Below are 17,012 nucleotides of genomic sequence, written 5' to 3'. Positions count from 1 at the left end.
TGTTCTATTCTGGAGTTTGTTTCATGTGGGCTTGAGAAGAAATGTATATTCTGCTTTCTGGGGATGGAGGACCCTATATAAGTCTATTAGCCCTAGATCTTCTAATTTTTCATTTAGAGCTCCTATTTCTTTGCTATTTTTCTGTCTGGTGGATCTGTCCAGTGGTGATAATGGAGTATCGAGGTCCTCTACTATTATCATGTTTCCCTTCATGTGTTTCTCCAGGTTTGCAAGCAGTTGCCTCACATATTTTGCTGGCTCTACATTAGGTGCATAGATATTGAGCAGGGTTAGTACTTCTTGATCTAATGTTCCCCTGATCAGTAAGTAGTGACCCTCTTTGTCTCTGATCATTTTCTTGATGTTGAATGCAATTTGGTCTGATATAAGAATGGCTGTCTTTGCTCTTTTTTGTTTTCCATTGGCCCGAGTAATTATTTTTCATCCTTTTATTCTAAGCCTTTGTTTATCCTGTAGTTGTAGGTATGTTTCTTGCAGACAGCAGAAGTCTGGTTTATTTTTCCTAATCCAGTTCTCTACTATGTGTCTTTTAATTGGAGAGTTTAGTCCATTAACATTTATGGAGCTTATTGACAGAGATGTCTGTTGTACAGTTGTGTTGTGTAGGATGGTTTTTGTTACAATAGGGGGTATGGATTGTGAAATTCGTCTCTTAGTAGGTCGCTTAGGATTGGCTTTGTTTGCACAAATAGTTCAAATTCGTTCTTGTTTGAGAATGTTTTTAGTCTGTCTTCCCATATGAATGATTATTTTGCTGGGTATTGGACCCTAGGTTGGAAATTTCTTTTATTCAGTCATTTAAATATGTCATTCCATCGTCTTCTTGCTTGAATTATTTCAAATGGGAGATCTGGTTTGATTCTTATGTCCCTTCCTTTGTACTTTAGGTTTTTTCTCCCTTATTGCTGTAAGGAGTTCATCTTTCTCTTTCTTTTTTTTTTCTTTTTTTGCCATTTGGATTACTATATGTCTTGGTGTTTGTTCATTAGGGTCTATTTTATTAGGAACTCTCTTTACTTTCTGAATTTGCACTAAAGTTTCTTTCCATAGGGTGGGGAAGTTCTCTGCTATTATATCTCTGACTACTTGTTCTTGCTCTTTCCTATTTCCTTCCCCTCTGGTATACCCATAATTCTTAGAGTGTTTCTTTTGTCCTTGTTCATTAGATACTGGACTTTTCCTTCCAGTGCTTTGCCTTTTATTTCTTTGTTGGTTTCTTGGTAATTTTTTGTTTGCAGTTTTCCTTCAAGTTCTTCAATGTGCTTCTCCAACTCTGTGTTTCTGCTCAAAAGGCTTGTTACTTTGTCTTTTAATTCCTTCAATTCTTTTTGTATGGAATCTCTTATGTTCTTTAACATTTCTTCTTTAATTAGGTTGATTTGTTCATTCATAGATTTCTTATACTCGGTAGCTAGCTTTTCTTTCATTTCTTTTTATAAATTCTTGCATTTTCTTCTTCATGGCTGCTTTTAGGTCTCCTTCCCATGTATCTGTGTGTTTTGGTGGACTTGGAAACGTGCTAAGGTTTATCTTCCTATCTCCAGATATTAGGGTTCGCCTTGATTTATCCATATTTCTTTGCTTTTATTGGTGTGTTTTGGCGTGCTGTGCCTTCAAAATTCAGCCTGCTTTGGTCCCCTGTGGCATGGGGATGGGTCCCCTCCCTGAGCGTGGTTCTAGAGGGGGTTCTTGGGTGGGCTCACTGAGGTTTGGCTCAAATCCACCCAGTAACTGCCCTCAGCCCTTGGGGAGTCTCAGGTCCACTCCGGGGCTCAGGGGGGTAGGCTGCTCTAGGTTAGCCAATGGTCCATGTGGCAGGCCCAAACTCACCCAGTCTTTTGGTCCTAGCCCATCCCAGCAGTGCAGAGTGGGTCAGGTGCAGGGTTCTCCTCACCCAGTCTGCACTCAGCTCAGGCTCAGGGGCACGGGGTGTGGTGGCGAGAAGCCTGTCTCAGGCTCCCACGTGGAGAGTGTGGAGGTGCCGGGTAAAGCACTCACCTGTGTGCTCTCTGCTCGGGCTTGGGGTCCCTAGGAGGGGCGCGGGGTGAGGCGGTGAGAAGCCTTTCTCAGGCTCCCACGTGGAGAGTGTGGATGTGCCGGGGAAAGCACTCACCTGTGTGCTCTCCACTCAGGCTTGGGGTTCCTAGGAGGGGTGCGGGGTGAGGCGGTGAGAAGCTTGTCTCCTACAATTCTTTTAGTTATTTCAATCCTACCAATACATGAACAGCATATGTATTTTTATTTTCTTTTGCCAATTTTGATTAATTAAAGCAATGTTTTATAGGTTTCTTTATATAAATATTTTGTTTAGTTAATTCGATTCCAATGTACTTTATTTAATGAAGCACTGTTGTGAATAGTATTTTTATATATTTTTCTTCTCCTTATTTTTGGGGGCCACACCCAGCAGCATTTGGTATTTACTACTGTTTATGTGCTCATAAATCACTCCTAGCAGGCTTAGGGGACCATATGAGATGCCTGGGTTGAACCCAGCTCAATCCCAGATTGACTGCATGCAAGGCAAATGCCCACTCACTGTGCTATCATTCCAACCTCTCTTTTATTTTGTATATAGTAAAGCTATGCTTTTTGCATATTAATATTGTAACCTGACACAATTCTATATACATCCTTTGTTTCTATGAGCTTTTTTGTTTTGTCTTTAAGAATTTGTCATGTCATCCACAAAAAGTGAACACTTGATTTCTTTCTTTCCTATGTGGCTGCCCTTGATACATATTATTTCTTACTTGTTATGGACAATACTTCCAGTAGAATATTCAATAGATATGATAGTGGGAAAACTTGTATTCTCCCAGGTCTTAGCAGAAAGGCTTTTAGCCTTTTTCATTCAGTATGATGTTGAAAATGTGCTGTGGTAAAATGCTTGGACTCTATAAAGGAAAGTTTCTTCAATTCCCATCTTGATAGAGTTTTTATTAAGAATGGGCACTGGACCAGTCAAATATTTTCTCTGTATCTATTGTTATTATATATTATTTTCATATGTTCTTTATTGATTGGTGTATTATAATTGATTTTTATATGTTAAATTGTATGCATTTCTGTGATGAAAACTACTTGCTTATTTTGTATGACCTTTTTGATGAATTCTAGTTGCTAGTATTTTGCTTAGGATCATTGCATCTGTGTTCAAGAATATTGGCATGCGATAAAAACCGGCTATCCTTTGCAAAAGCTGGCTCCCTGTGTGTGACACCAGGCGAAGAAAATCCGCGAAAGTACACCGGCCCAGTGGGGCTCAGCTGTGAAAGACTGTGAGTGTGACCTGTCTATGTCTGTCTACTGTCCTCTTGCGTGAAACTCTTGCGAGTGGGGCAAAAAGAGCCTCCAGAAACCTCGCTCGCCCAGACGCCATTTTCAGGGAGGGACTTCAGAGCATAAAAACCGGCTATCCATTGCAAAAGCTGGCTCCCTGTGTGTGACACCAGGCGGGGAAAATCCGCGAAAGTACACCGGCCCAGTGGGGCTCAGCTGTGAAAGACTGTGAGTGTGACCTGTCTATGTCTGTCTACTGTCCTCTTGCGTGAAACTCTTGCGAGTGGGGCAAAAAGAGGCTCAGAGGAGCACGGCCGCTCCGCTTCGCTACGCGGCCGTGCACTCTTTCTAAGGAAAGAACTCCATTGCAACAAGAAGGAAAAATCACACTAAGAACGGCGCTATATCACAGAAGCAAACATTTCTCTCTGGACTGTCTTCTCTGTTACATGCTCGGGCCTAAGATTTGACCCAGTGTGAGGCTTCATCCACGGAGGACTCCCCTCCCTTAGAGGCAAGTCAGCCCATCCAGAAAGGAAGGAGCCAGAGGAGTGTGCTGCCTACATCATATAGACAATGAATACCACTACAACACGTAGAAAAACCCACAATACAAATGTGACAATGGGGAAACAGCGCAGGCCAGCATCAGACATAGAGAATGAAGATGACAATTCTGAGGACCAGATAATGACTGAACAACTAATCAACCTCTCAGATAAGGACTTTAGACTAGCAATATGGAAGGTGCTCAACAGACTCCAAGAAACCATGGATCGAGTTGAACAGAACACTAATAAGAACCAAGAAAATATGAAGGCAGAAATGACAAAACTCCAAACTGAAATAACATGTCAACTAACAGGCCTGAAAAACTCAGTAAACGAAGTGAATGACAAAATGGATAAGCTCTGGGACAGGGTATCAGAAGCTGAGAATAGACTTGGTGCTGTGGAAGATGAGATACATAACAATTCCATACAGCAGGAGAGATTGGACAAAAAACTTAAAGCAAATGAGCAGACAATGGAAAAATTAGTCAAAGAATGGGAACAGACGAAAATAGAAGTCTATGATAAGATCAACAGAAACAACTTAAGAATCATTGGAGTCCCAGAGACCCAGGAAGAAAATTTCCAGGAAGAATCAATGGTCAAGAACATCATTAAAGAGAAACTTCCAGAGCTAAAGAATATATGTGATCAAATCCTGCATGCCCGAAGAGTACCAACCAAAAGAGACCCCAGAAAAACCACCCCAAGACACATCCTAGTCACAATGACAAATCCCACAGATAGAGACAGAATTCTGAAAACAGCAAGATCAAAAGGGGAAATCATGTTCAAGCAAGCTTCCCTGAGATTTACAGCAGACCTGTCACCAGAAACGCTCAATGCCAGAAAGCAGTGGTGGGATATTGTGACAAGACTGAATGAAATGAATGCTTCACCCAGAATACTATACCCAGCAAAACTCACTTTCCGGTTTGATGGAAGAATACATGGTTTCACAGACAAAAAACAGCTCAGAAACTTCACAGACACAAAACCAGTCTTAAGAGAAAAACTGAAAGACCTAATCTAAGACAAGACTACCCAAAAGACACACCAAATTTTGAAATAAAGATGGCGTTAAATCCCAGGACAATTCTTTCTCTCAACGTCAATGGACTAAATGCACCAGTTAAGAGACACAGAGTGGCTAAATGGATCAAAAAACTCAATCCAACCTTCTGCTGCCTACAAGAAACGCACCTGAATAGTCAGAACAAACATAGACTCAAAATAAAAGGCTGGAGAAAAGTTATCCAAGCAAACAACACCCATAAAAAAGCTGGAGTGGCCATACTAATATCAGATAATGCAAACTTTATACTCAGGAAGGTTGTAAGGGACAAAGATGGACATTTTATATTAATCAAGGGGTACGTAGAGCAGGAAGAATTCACTCTCCTAAACATATATGCACCGAATGAGGGGCCAGCAAAATATTTAATACAACTGCTGACAAATCTGAAAAATAATATCAACAACAACACAATAATTGTGGGGGACCTAAACACGGCTTTGTCAACACTGGACAGGTCAACCAGACTGAAACCCAACAAGAATATACTAGACCTGAGGAGAGAAATGGAAGAAAGAGGCCTAGTGGATATATATAGGACACTCCATCCCCAGAAACCTGGATACACATTCTTCTCCAATGTACATGGGACATTCTCCAGGATAGACTACATGCTGGCACATAAAACATACCTCCATAAGATCAAGAGGATAGAAATTTTGCAGACTACCTTCGCTGACCACAAGGCTCTGAAATTATTTGTGAACTCCAAAGGGACTCAGAAGAAACACTTTAACACCTGGAAGTTAAACAGCCTCATGCTCAATAACCAGTGGGTCCGAGATGAAATCAAGGAGGAAATAAAAAGGTTCCTGGAAACAAATGACAATAAAGACACAAACTCTCAGAACTTATGGGACACAGCAAAAGCAGTACTGAGAGGAAAATTTATAGCTTTGCAAGCACACATCAGGAAGGAAGAAGGAGCTTACCTGAGTATCTTAATGACACAGCTAATAGAACTAGAAAATGCTCAACAAAAGGACCCAAGAACAGGAAGACAGAAGGAAATAACAAAGCTGAGAGCAGAAATCAACGAAGTGGAAACTCAAAAAACAATCCGAAAGATCAACGAAAGCAGAAGTTGGTTCTTTGAAAAAATAAACAAGATTGATAGACCACTGGCAAACCTAACAAAGAAAGAGAGAGAGAGAAACTTGATAACTCGTATCAGGAATGAAAAAGGAGAGATCACTACTGATATGACAGAGATTCAAAGGGTAATCAGAAACTACTTTGAAAAACTCTACGCCACTAAAAATGAGAACCTGGAAGAAATGGATAAATTCTTGGACTCTTATAATCTTCCACGGTTGAAGGAAGAGGATGTAGCATATCTAAACACCCCCATCACCATTGATGAAATTAAAACAGTAATCAAATGTCTGCCGAAAAACAAAAGCCCAGGTCCAGATGGATTCACTAATGAATTCTATCAAACTTTCCAAGAGGAACTACTGCCAATCTTGGCAAGACTCTTTCATGAAATTGAACAAACAGAAACACTTCCAAATAGCTTTTATGAAGCCAACATCACCTTGATACCTAAACCAGACAGAGACGCTACCAAAAAAGAAAATTACAGACCAATATCACTGATGAATGCAGATGCAAAGATCCTCAACAAAATCCTGGCAAATAGGATTCAATGCCTCATTAAGAAGATCATCCACTACGATCAAGTAGGTTTCATCCCAGGAATGCAAGGCTGGTTTAACATCCGTAAATCTATCAACATAATACACAACATCAATAACAAGAAAAATAAAAACCACATGATCATATCAATAGATGCAGAGAAAGCATTTGATAAGGTCCAACACCCATTCTTGATCAAAACTCTCAGCAAGATGGGAATGGAGGGAACCTTTCTCAATATAGTGAAGGCCATCTACCACAAGCCAGTGGCAAATATTATCCTCAATGGAGAAAAACTGAAAGCCTTCCCTCTAAATTCTGGCACAAGACAAGGCTGTCCTCTCTCACCACTCCTATTCAACATAGCACTGGAAGTACTTGCTATAGCGATTAGGCAAGAAAAGGATATCAAGGGAATCCAGATAGGAAAGGAAGAAGTCAAGCTCTCACTGTTTGCAGATGACATGATACTCTACTTAGAAAACCCTAAAGACTCTATCAAAAAGCTTCTAGAAACAATAGACTCATATAGCAAGGTGGCAGGCTACAAAATTAACACACAAAAATCAATGGCCTTTCTATACACCAACAGTAATAAAGAAGAAATGGACATTAAGAAAACAACCCCATTCACAATAGTACCACACAAACTCAAATATCTTGGAATCAACTTGACTAAATATGTGAAGGACCTATACAAAGAAAACTATAAAACTCTGCTCCAAGAAATAAGAGAGGACACACGGAAATGGAAACACATACCCTGCTCATGGATTGGCAGGATTAACATCATCAAAATGTCAATACTCCCCAAGGCATTATACAGATTTAATGCCATCCCTCTAAAGATACCCATGACATTCTTCAAAGAAGTGGATCAGACACTTTTGAAATTCATTTGGAACAATAAACACCCTCGAATAGCTAAAGCAATCATTGGGAAAAAGAATATGGGAGGAATTACTTTTCCCAACTTTAAACTGTACTACAAAGCAACAGTTATCAAAACAGCATGGTATTGGAATAAGGATAGGTCCTCAGATCAGTGGAATAGGCTTGAATACTCAGAAAATCTTCCCCAGAGATACAACCATCTAATTTTTGATAAAGGAGCAGGAAATCCTAAATGGAGCAGGGAAAGCCTCTTCAACAAGTGGTGTTGGCACAATTGGATAGCCACTTGCAAAAAATTAAACTTAGACCCCCAGCTAACATCATGTACAAAGGTAAAATCCAAATGGATTAAAGACCTCGATATCAGCCCCAAAACCATAAGATATATAGAACAGCACATAGGCAAAACACTCCAGGACATTACAGGCATCTTCAAGGAGGAAACTGCACTCTCCAAGCAAGTGAAAGCAGAGATTAACAGATGGGAATATATTAAGCTGAGAAGCTTCTGCACCTCAAAGGAAATAGTGCCCAGGATACAAGAGCCACCCACTGAGTGGGAGAAACTATTCACCCAATACCCATCAGATAAGGGGCTAATCTCCAAAATATACAAGGCACTGACAGAACTTTACAAGAAAAAAACATCTAACCCCATCAAAAAATGGGGAGAAGAAATGAACAGACACTTTGACAAAGAAGAAATACGCATGGCCAAAAGACACATGAAAAAATGTTCCACATCACTAATCATCAGGGAGATGCAAATCAAAACAACGATGAGATACCACCTCACACCCCAGAGAATGGCACACATCACAAAGAATGAGAATAAACAGTGTTGGCGGGGATGTGGAGAGAAAGGAACTCTTATCCACTGCTGGTGGGAATGCTGTCTAGTTCAACCTTTATGGAAAGCGATATGGAGATTCCTCCAAAAACTGGAAATCGAGCTCCCATACGATCCAGCTATACCACTCCTAGGAATATACCCTAGGAACACAAAAATACAATACAAAAACCCCTTCCTTACACCTATATTCATTGCAGCTCTATTTACCATAGCAAGACTCTGGAAACAACCAAGATGCCCTTCAACAGACGAATGGCTAAAGAAACTGTGGTACATATACACAATGGAATATTATGCAGCTGTCAGGAGAGATGAAGTCATGAAATTTTCCTATACATGGATGTACATGGAATCTATTATGCTGAGTGAAATAAGTCAGAGAGAGAGAGAAAAACGCAGAATGGTCTCACTCATCTATGGGTTTTAAGAAAAATGAAAGACACCCTTGTAATAATAATTTTCAGACACAAAAGAGAAAAGAGCTGGAAGTTCCAGCTCACCTCAGGAAGCTCACCACAAAGAGTGATGAGTTTAGTTAGAGAAATAACTACATTTTGAACTGTCCTAATATTGAGAATGTATGAGGGAAATGTAGAGCCTGTTTAGGGTACAGGCGGGGGTTGGGTGGGGAGGAGGGTGATTTGGGACTTGGGTGATGGGAATGTTGCACTGGTGATGGGTGGTGTTCCTTTTATGACTGAAACCCAAACACAATCATGTATGTAATCAAGGTGTTTAAATAAAAAAAAAAATTAAAAAAAAAAAAAAGAATATTGGCATGCAATATGCTTTTTTACTGGTGTCTTTGTCTGGTTTTGGTATCAAAGTGAGGTTAGCCTCATATAAACTTTTTGAGTGTTTCTCTTTATTTAATATCCAGTATAATACTGAATAGGTTTAGTCCAAGGCCCTATTTAAAAGGTAAAGAATGAACTAGTGAATCTATCTGGGATTTTATTTTTGCAAATCCCTTTGATTATTATTTCAATTTCCTAGGTAAAGACAGGTCTGTTTCGGTATTGCACATCATCTTGGAAGAAATTCAGGAAGTTGGAGTTCAAGAATATATACATTTTATCTAGGTTTTCTTGTTTTGTGGCATTAAGATTCTCACAGTTATTGTTACTAACCCTTTATATTTCTGTAATATCTGTTCTGACATAACATTTTCATTTTTGATTTGGTTTACTTGGAATTCTAATTCTTTCTCTGTGAGTTTCTAATATGTTAACAATCATGTTTATTTTTGAAAGTACCAATTAGTGGTTACATTCATTGTTTGGATTATTTTTTTTTTTGATTTAAATCTTATTAATTTAGGTTCTAAATTTGATTGTATCCTTGATCCTGCCTGCTTTCTGCTCATTTTATCGGTCATATTCCATTTTTTTTGTTTTTGGGCCACACCCAGCGGTGCTCAGGGGTTACTCCTGGCTATCTGCTCAGAAATATCTCCTGGCAGGCACCGGGGACCATATGGGACACCGGGATTCGAACCAATCACCTTAGGTCCTGGATCGGCTGCTTGCAAGGCAAACACCGCTGTGCTAACTCTCCAGCCCCATATTGCAATTTTAAGCTGTGCTGTAAAGTTATTTATATTGTTCCTTTCTTCCTCCATGATGAATGCTTAAAAAGCTATAAAATTTCCTCTTAATAATAATCTTGCTGTGTCCCACGCTTTCACATAATTTGTCCCCTCATCGTCATTTGTTTCCAGGAATTTTTTTATTTCCTATTAAATTTCCTCTCTGAACCACTACTTCTTCAATTCTAAAGTGTATACTTTACAATTTTTAAATTTAATTGCACTTTTCTGTTTGTAACCTATTTATATTTCAGTGCACCATTATCATTAAAGCTATTTGATAATATTTTTATATTCATAATTATAGAGAGGCATATTTTCGGCTTAGTTTTGTCATACGTGAATTGGGGGAAGAATGTATATTTGAATTTTGGAGGATGTAAAGCTCTATGTGTGAATATATATTATATACATATATATACACATATATATAAACCAACTTTCTTCATTTATTCATTCATAGCCAGTATATCTATGTTGAGTTTTAGCCAGGATGATAATTCAAAAAGTGAAAAGGCAGTGATGGTCTCCAACTGCTATTTGTCACTAGTGATGTCTTTCTTCAGGTCTTTTATAAGTCATTTTAAGTATTTAGATTTTGTATTTTGCTGGCCAGCCATTGATGCATATATGTTTAGAACTGTGACTTCTTTCTAATGTTTGTATCACTGAATGACTAAGAAATAAGCCTGTCTGTCTCTTATTACATTTATAAGCCTAAAATAGATGTCGTCTAATATGTATATAGTCCCTTCAGCATTTCAGAAGGAGTTCCAACCTTTGTGTTTCACAAGGTGTTTGCTATGATTATTCAAATATGCATCTTGCAGATAGCAGAATTATTGCTTTATGTTTTCTGATTCTTTTTGCCACTCTATCTCTCTATTGTTGTATTTAATACCTTGAAATTGAGAATGTTTACTGACATGAAATTTGTGCAATGTTTTTGTAGAATTTTGGTGTGTTTGTGGACTTTATCTTGCCTGAAAGGACCCCCCTTTAATTCCTCTTTTAAAGTTTGTTTTGCATCTTTAAAGTTCCTGAGCCATTTTTTATTCATGAAGCTGTGTGTCATTCTTTCAAACCTAAAAGAGCATCTGGCTGGATGAGACATTCATCCTGTGAGTCATTCATTTTATTAATTTTATGTCACTATATCCCCAAATTTCCTTCAGGCTTCATGATGCTTGTGATCAATCTGCTGTAAATCATAAGTGTGCTTCTTTGTATGTTATTTACTTCGGTAATATTGATACTTTCAGTATTCTATCTATATCTATGGTTTTCAACATTCTGACTAGGATGTCTCCTGCAAAGTTTTTATTTGGATATCTTTTAGTTGGTACTCTTTAGGGATCCAGGATGCATGTTCATGACCCTTTTAGCTTTGTAAATTTCTCAGCAATGATGCCTTTGTATGGTGCTTCTTCAAAGGGATTTCATCTTTGTTCTCTCTGACCCCAGTTTCTGTTGAACTTATCACACATTTCTATTTTTGTCTGTATATTTATTTTAAACATTTTCCCATATTATGTTCATTAATATTAATCTTTTTCCATCTTCTTGTCTTGTCTGGAGGTATTGTGAGTTCATCTTGGAACTCACTGATTCTTTCCTTAATAGCTAGTGAGGCCATCCAGTGAGTATTAGATTTTGCCTATCAAGCCTTCCATTCTGACATTTCTGTTTAAAGTTTATTTTTTCATTTCTACTTTCATATCCTCTTGAATGTTATTAGCAGTCTGTTCTAGGGGTTCTGTCAGGGGTTACTCCTGGCTGTCTGCTCAGAAATAGCTCCTGGCAGGCACGGGGGACCATATGGGACACCGGGATTTGAACCAACCACCTTTGGTCCTGTATCGGCTGCTTGCAAGGCAAACGCCACTGTGCTATCTCTCCGGGCCCACCATTTTTTATTTTTGAGATCCTTTAACATTTCCTCTCTAAAGTCCTAATCAGAGAGTCTATATAGGTAGTTAATACTAATTGGGTTTTCAAAGTTAATACTAATTGGGTTTTCAAAACTATCATCTCCATTCATTAAATATTCTGGGGTTATGCATATTTTCACATAGACACCTTTACAGTGGTTTTTATGAATTATAGTATGGTTCATTCATTTGAAGAAATATTTTCCTTCAGGTGAACTGATGTCTGATGTCTGGTGCTTTATGGCCTTCTGATTCACTAAGAAACCTCCAATTCACTAATAAATTTCACTAAGAAAACTCCAGTTTGTCTAACTGCCTCATTTTTTAGGCTATGCTAGTAATTCTTTTTGTTTGTTTTTGGGTCACACCAAATGGCTCTCAGGGGTTACTCCTTGTTCTGTGTTCAGAAATCGCTCTTGGAAGGCACGAGGGAACATACGATATGCCAGGATTCAAACCACTATCCACCTTGGTTGGCTGCATATAAAGCAAACTCCCTACTGCTGTGCTCTCTGTCCCTATACTAGTAACTCTATATGTCTCACTTACGATTTTTCTATTCTATTGAAATATAATTTATAGAGGATATAATATATATAAATAGAGGAGAATCTCCCTCAATGTCAATGGACTAAATTCACCAATTAAAAGAAACAGAGTGGCAAAATGGGTAAAAAAGAAGAATCCAACCTTCTGCTGCCTACAAGAAACACACCTGAATAGTCCGAACAATCATAGACTCAAAAATCAAAGGCTGGAGGAAAATCATCCTATCAAACAACACACTTAAAAAGCTGGGGTGGCCATATTAATATTTGATAACACCAACTTTATACTCAGAAAAAGTTGTAAGAAACAGAGATGGACACGATGTACTAATCAAGGGATATGTGCAACCGGAAGAAATCAGACTATTAAACATATATGTACCCAATGAAAGACCAGCATATTATTTAATACAATTACTGAAAAATCTGAAAGAAGACATAAATAATAACACAATAATTGTGGGAGACCTCAACACGGCCATGTCAACACGTGATAGGTCAAGCAGACTGAAATCCAAGTAAAACATACTAACCCTGAAAAAAGTAATGGAAGAAAGATGACTAGTATATATACACTCCACCCCAAAAAACCTGGATAAACATTCTTCTCCAATGTACATGAGTCATTCTGCAGAATAGACCACATGCTGACACATAAAACATACCTTCATAAAATCAAGAGGATAGAAATCTTGCAGGCTACCTTTGCTGACCACAAGGCTCTGAAATTAGATGTGAACTACAAAGCCACACAAAAGAAAATTTTTAACAATTGGAAATTAAACACCCTGCTACTGAACAACCAGTGGGTCCAAGATGAAATCAAAGAGGAAATCAAAACTTTCTTGGAAACAAATGATAATGAAGACACAAACTGCCAGAATCAATGGGACACATCAAAAGCACTCCATAAAGGAAAATTTATAGCTTTGCAAGCACACATCAGGAAGGAAGAAGGGGCATACCTGAATAACTTAATGAGGCAGCTCATAAAATTGGAAAAAGTACCAACAAAAGGAACCAAAAATAGGGAACAAAAGTAAATATCAAAATTGAAAGCAGAAATCAATGAAGTGGAAAACCAAAAAACAATCTGAAAGATCAACGATAGCAGAAGTTGGTACTTTGAAAAAATAAACAAGATTGATAGACCATTGGCAAAACTCACAAAGAAAGAGAGAGAAACCTGATAACTCATATTAGAAATGAGAAAGGGGAGATCACGACAGATACTGCAGAGATCCAAAGGGTAATCAGAGACTACTTTGAGAAAATTTACGCTACTAAATATGAGAACCTAGAGGAAATGGATAAATTCTTGGACACTTATTACCATCCACAATTAAGTAAGGAGGATGTAGCATATCTAACCATTCCCATCACTACTGAGGAAATTGAAACTGTAATCAAACATCTGCCTAAAAAGAAAAGCCCAGGCCCAGATACATTTACTAATGAATTCTTTCAAACCTTTCAAGAGAAGCTACTACCAATCCTAGCCAGGCTCTTCCATGAAATTGAAAAAACGGGATCACTCTCAAACAGCTTTTATGAAGCCAACATCACGTTAATACCAAAACCAGACAGAGATTCTGCCAAAAAAGAAAATTACAGACCAAGATGCAAAGATCTTCAACAAAATCCTGGCAAATAGGATCCAATGCATCATCAAGAAGATGATACACTACGACCAAGTAGGTTTCATCCCAGGAATGCAAGGATGATTAACATCTGTAAATCTATCAATATCACACACAACATGAACAAGAAAAATAATAAAAACCACATGATCATATCAATAGATGCAGAGAAAGCATTTGATATGGTCCAACACCCATTCTTGAACAAAACTCTCAGCAAGATGAGAATGGAAGGAACCTTTCTCAATCTAGTTGAAGCCATCTACCACAAGCCAATGGCAAATACTATCCTCAGTGGAGAAAAACAAAAAGCCTTTCCTCTAAATTCTGGTACAAGACAAGTCTGTCCACTCTCACCACTCTTCTTCAACATACATAGTACTGGAAGTGCTTGCCATAGCGATCAGGCAAGAAAAAGATATAAAGGGAATCCTGATAGGAAAGGAAGAAGTCAAGCTCTCACTGTTTGCAGATGACATGATAATCTACTTAGAGAACCCTAAAGACTCCACCAAAAAGCTTCTAGAAATTCATATAGCAAAGTGGAAGGGTACAAAATTAATACACAGAAATCAATGGCCTTTTTATACACCAATAATGATAGGGAAGAGATGGATGTCAAGAAGGCAATCCCATTCACATTAGTGCCACACAAACTCAAATATTTTGGAGTCAACTTGACCGAAGAAGTGAAGGACCTCTACAAAGAAAACTATAAAGCCCTGCTCCAAGAAATAAGAGAGGACACACAGAAATGGAAACACATACCCTGCTCATGGATTGGCAGGATTAACATCATTAAAATGGCAATACTCCCCAAAACATTGTACAGATTTAATGTGATCCCTCTAAAGATACCCATGACATTCTTCAAAGAAGTGGATCAAAGACTTATGAACTTCATCTGGAACAATAAACACCCTCGAATAGCTAAAGCACTCCTAGGGAAAAGGAGTATGGAGGCATTACTTTCCCCAACTTTAAAGTGTACTCCAAAGCAATAGTTATTAAAACAGCATGGTATTGGAATAAAGACAGACCCTCAGATCAGTGGAATAAGCTTGAGTTCTCAGACAATGTTCCCCAGACATACAATCACCTAATTTTTGACAAGGGAGCAAGAAATCCTAAGTGGAGCAGGGAAAAGCTCTTCAACAAGTGATGCTGGCAGAATTGGTTAGCCTCTTGCATAAAAAACGAACATAGATCCCAGTTAACATCATGTACAAAGGTAAAATCCAAATGGATTAAAGACCTTGACATCAGACCTGATACCATAAGGTATAGAGAACAATACATCAGTAAAACTATCGATGACATTGAGACTAATGGCATCTTCAAGGAGGAAACTGCACTTTCCAAACAAGTGGAAGCAGAGATCAACAGATGGGAATACATTAAGCTGAGCAGCTTCTGCACCTCAAAAGAAATAGTGCCCAGAATACAAGAATCACCCACCAAGTGGGAGAAACTATTCACCCAACACCCATCAGATAAAGGGCTAATATCCAAAATATACAGGGCACTGACAGAACTTTACAAAAAAAATCTAATCCCATCAAAAAATGGGGAGAACAAATGAACAGATGCTTTCATAAAAAAGAAATACAAATGGCCAAAAGGCACATGAAAAAATGCTCCTCGTCACTAATCATCAAGGAGATGCAAATCAAAACAAGTATGAGGTACCACCTCACACCCCAGAGATTGGCACACATCACCAATAATGAGAACAATCAGTGCTGGCGAGGTTGTGGAGAGAAAGGAACTCTTATCCACTGCTGGTGGGAATGCCATCTAGTTCAAACTCTATGGAAAGCGATATGGAGATTCCTCCAAAATCTGGAAACTGAGTTCCCATTTGATCCAGCTATTCCACTCCTAGGGATATACCCTAAGAACACAAGAACACAATACAAAAACCCCTTCCTCACACCTATATTTATTCCAGCACTATTCACAATAGCCAGGCTCTGTAAACAACCAAGATGCCCTTCAACAGACGAATGGCTAAAGAAACTGTGGTACATATACACAATGGAATATTATGCAGCCGTCAGGAGAGATGAAGTCATGAAATTTTCCTATACATGGATGTACATGGAATCTATCATGCTGAGTGAAATAAGTCAGAGGGAGAGAGAGAGAGAGATGCAGATTAGTCTCACTCACCTATGGGTTTTAAGAAAAATAAAAGTCATTTTTGCAAGGATCCTCAGAGACAATGAGAGGAGGGTTGGAACTTCCAGCTCACTTCGTAAAGCTCTCCACAGAGTGGTGAGTGCAGCTATAGAAATAACTACACAGAGAACTACCACAATCATGTGAATGAATGAGGGAACTGGAAAGCCTGTCCGGAGTACAGGCTGGTGTGGGGTGGGGAGGAAGGACACTTGGGTATTGGTCATGGGAATGTTGCACGGTGAAGGATTTTATATATATATATATAAAATCAAAAAAAGAAAATTAAAGAAAAGGCCTCCCAACTCTTACCACAGGCTGTGTTCTTTACACTGACTGTATAGAAAAAGGAGGTACTGTAAATTCACCCTATATACACCTCAACACAGGCCCTTTGCCTGGTCTGTATTGTGAATTGGGGGACAAAAAAAGAAATATAATTAATACCCAGAAATTTATATGCTGTTTATAATATTTATTTGACTTCTCCATATATTTTTGATTAATCACCACCTTTAATTAATCCCAAATATATATTATGAATTCTTTAACTTTTAATAGCAGAATAACATGTACTAATCTACAGTATTACATGGATAATTTATTTCATCTAATACAAATATATATATATTTATAATATAATCTCAATGTAATTTCATTCAATAAATATTAACCATATAATAAATAAATATGCAAAAATATCTACTATTTCAAGTATCCTAAATCTTAATCATAAATTGGAAATAGATTACTTGACATTTTAAATATTATAAAGGATTATTGATATGACAGGGTTCATAAAGTATAGAA

General features: G+C 38.1%; 1 non-coding gene across 1 annotated transcript; it reads left to right on the top strand.

Annotated features, from left to right (window-relative positions):
* Window positions 1–16,497: 16,497 nt before the first annotated feature.
* On the top strand, window positions 16,498–16,630 carry LOC125999755 (small nucleolar RNA SNORA51). Its single transcript, XR_007492228.1, has one exon. It is a non-coding gene; the product is annotated as a small nucleolar RNA SNORA51 (small nucleolar RNA).
* Window positions 16,631–17,012: the final 382 nt, after the last annotated feature.

Source organism: Suncus etruscus, chromosome X (genome assembly GCF_024139225.1).
Source record: "Suncus etruscus isolate mSunEtr1 chromosome X, mSunEtr1.pri.cur, whole genome shotgun sequence".
Taxonomy (NCBI): Eukaryota; Metazoa; Chordata; class Mammalia; order Eulipotyphla; family Soricidae; genus Suncus; species Suncus etruscus.
This window is presented reverse-complemented; position numbering and strand designations above follow the sequence as displayed.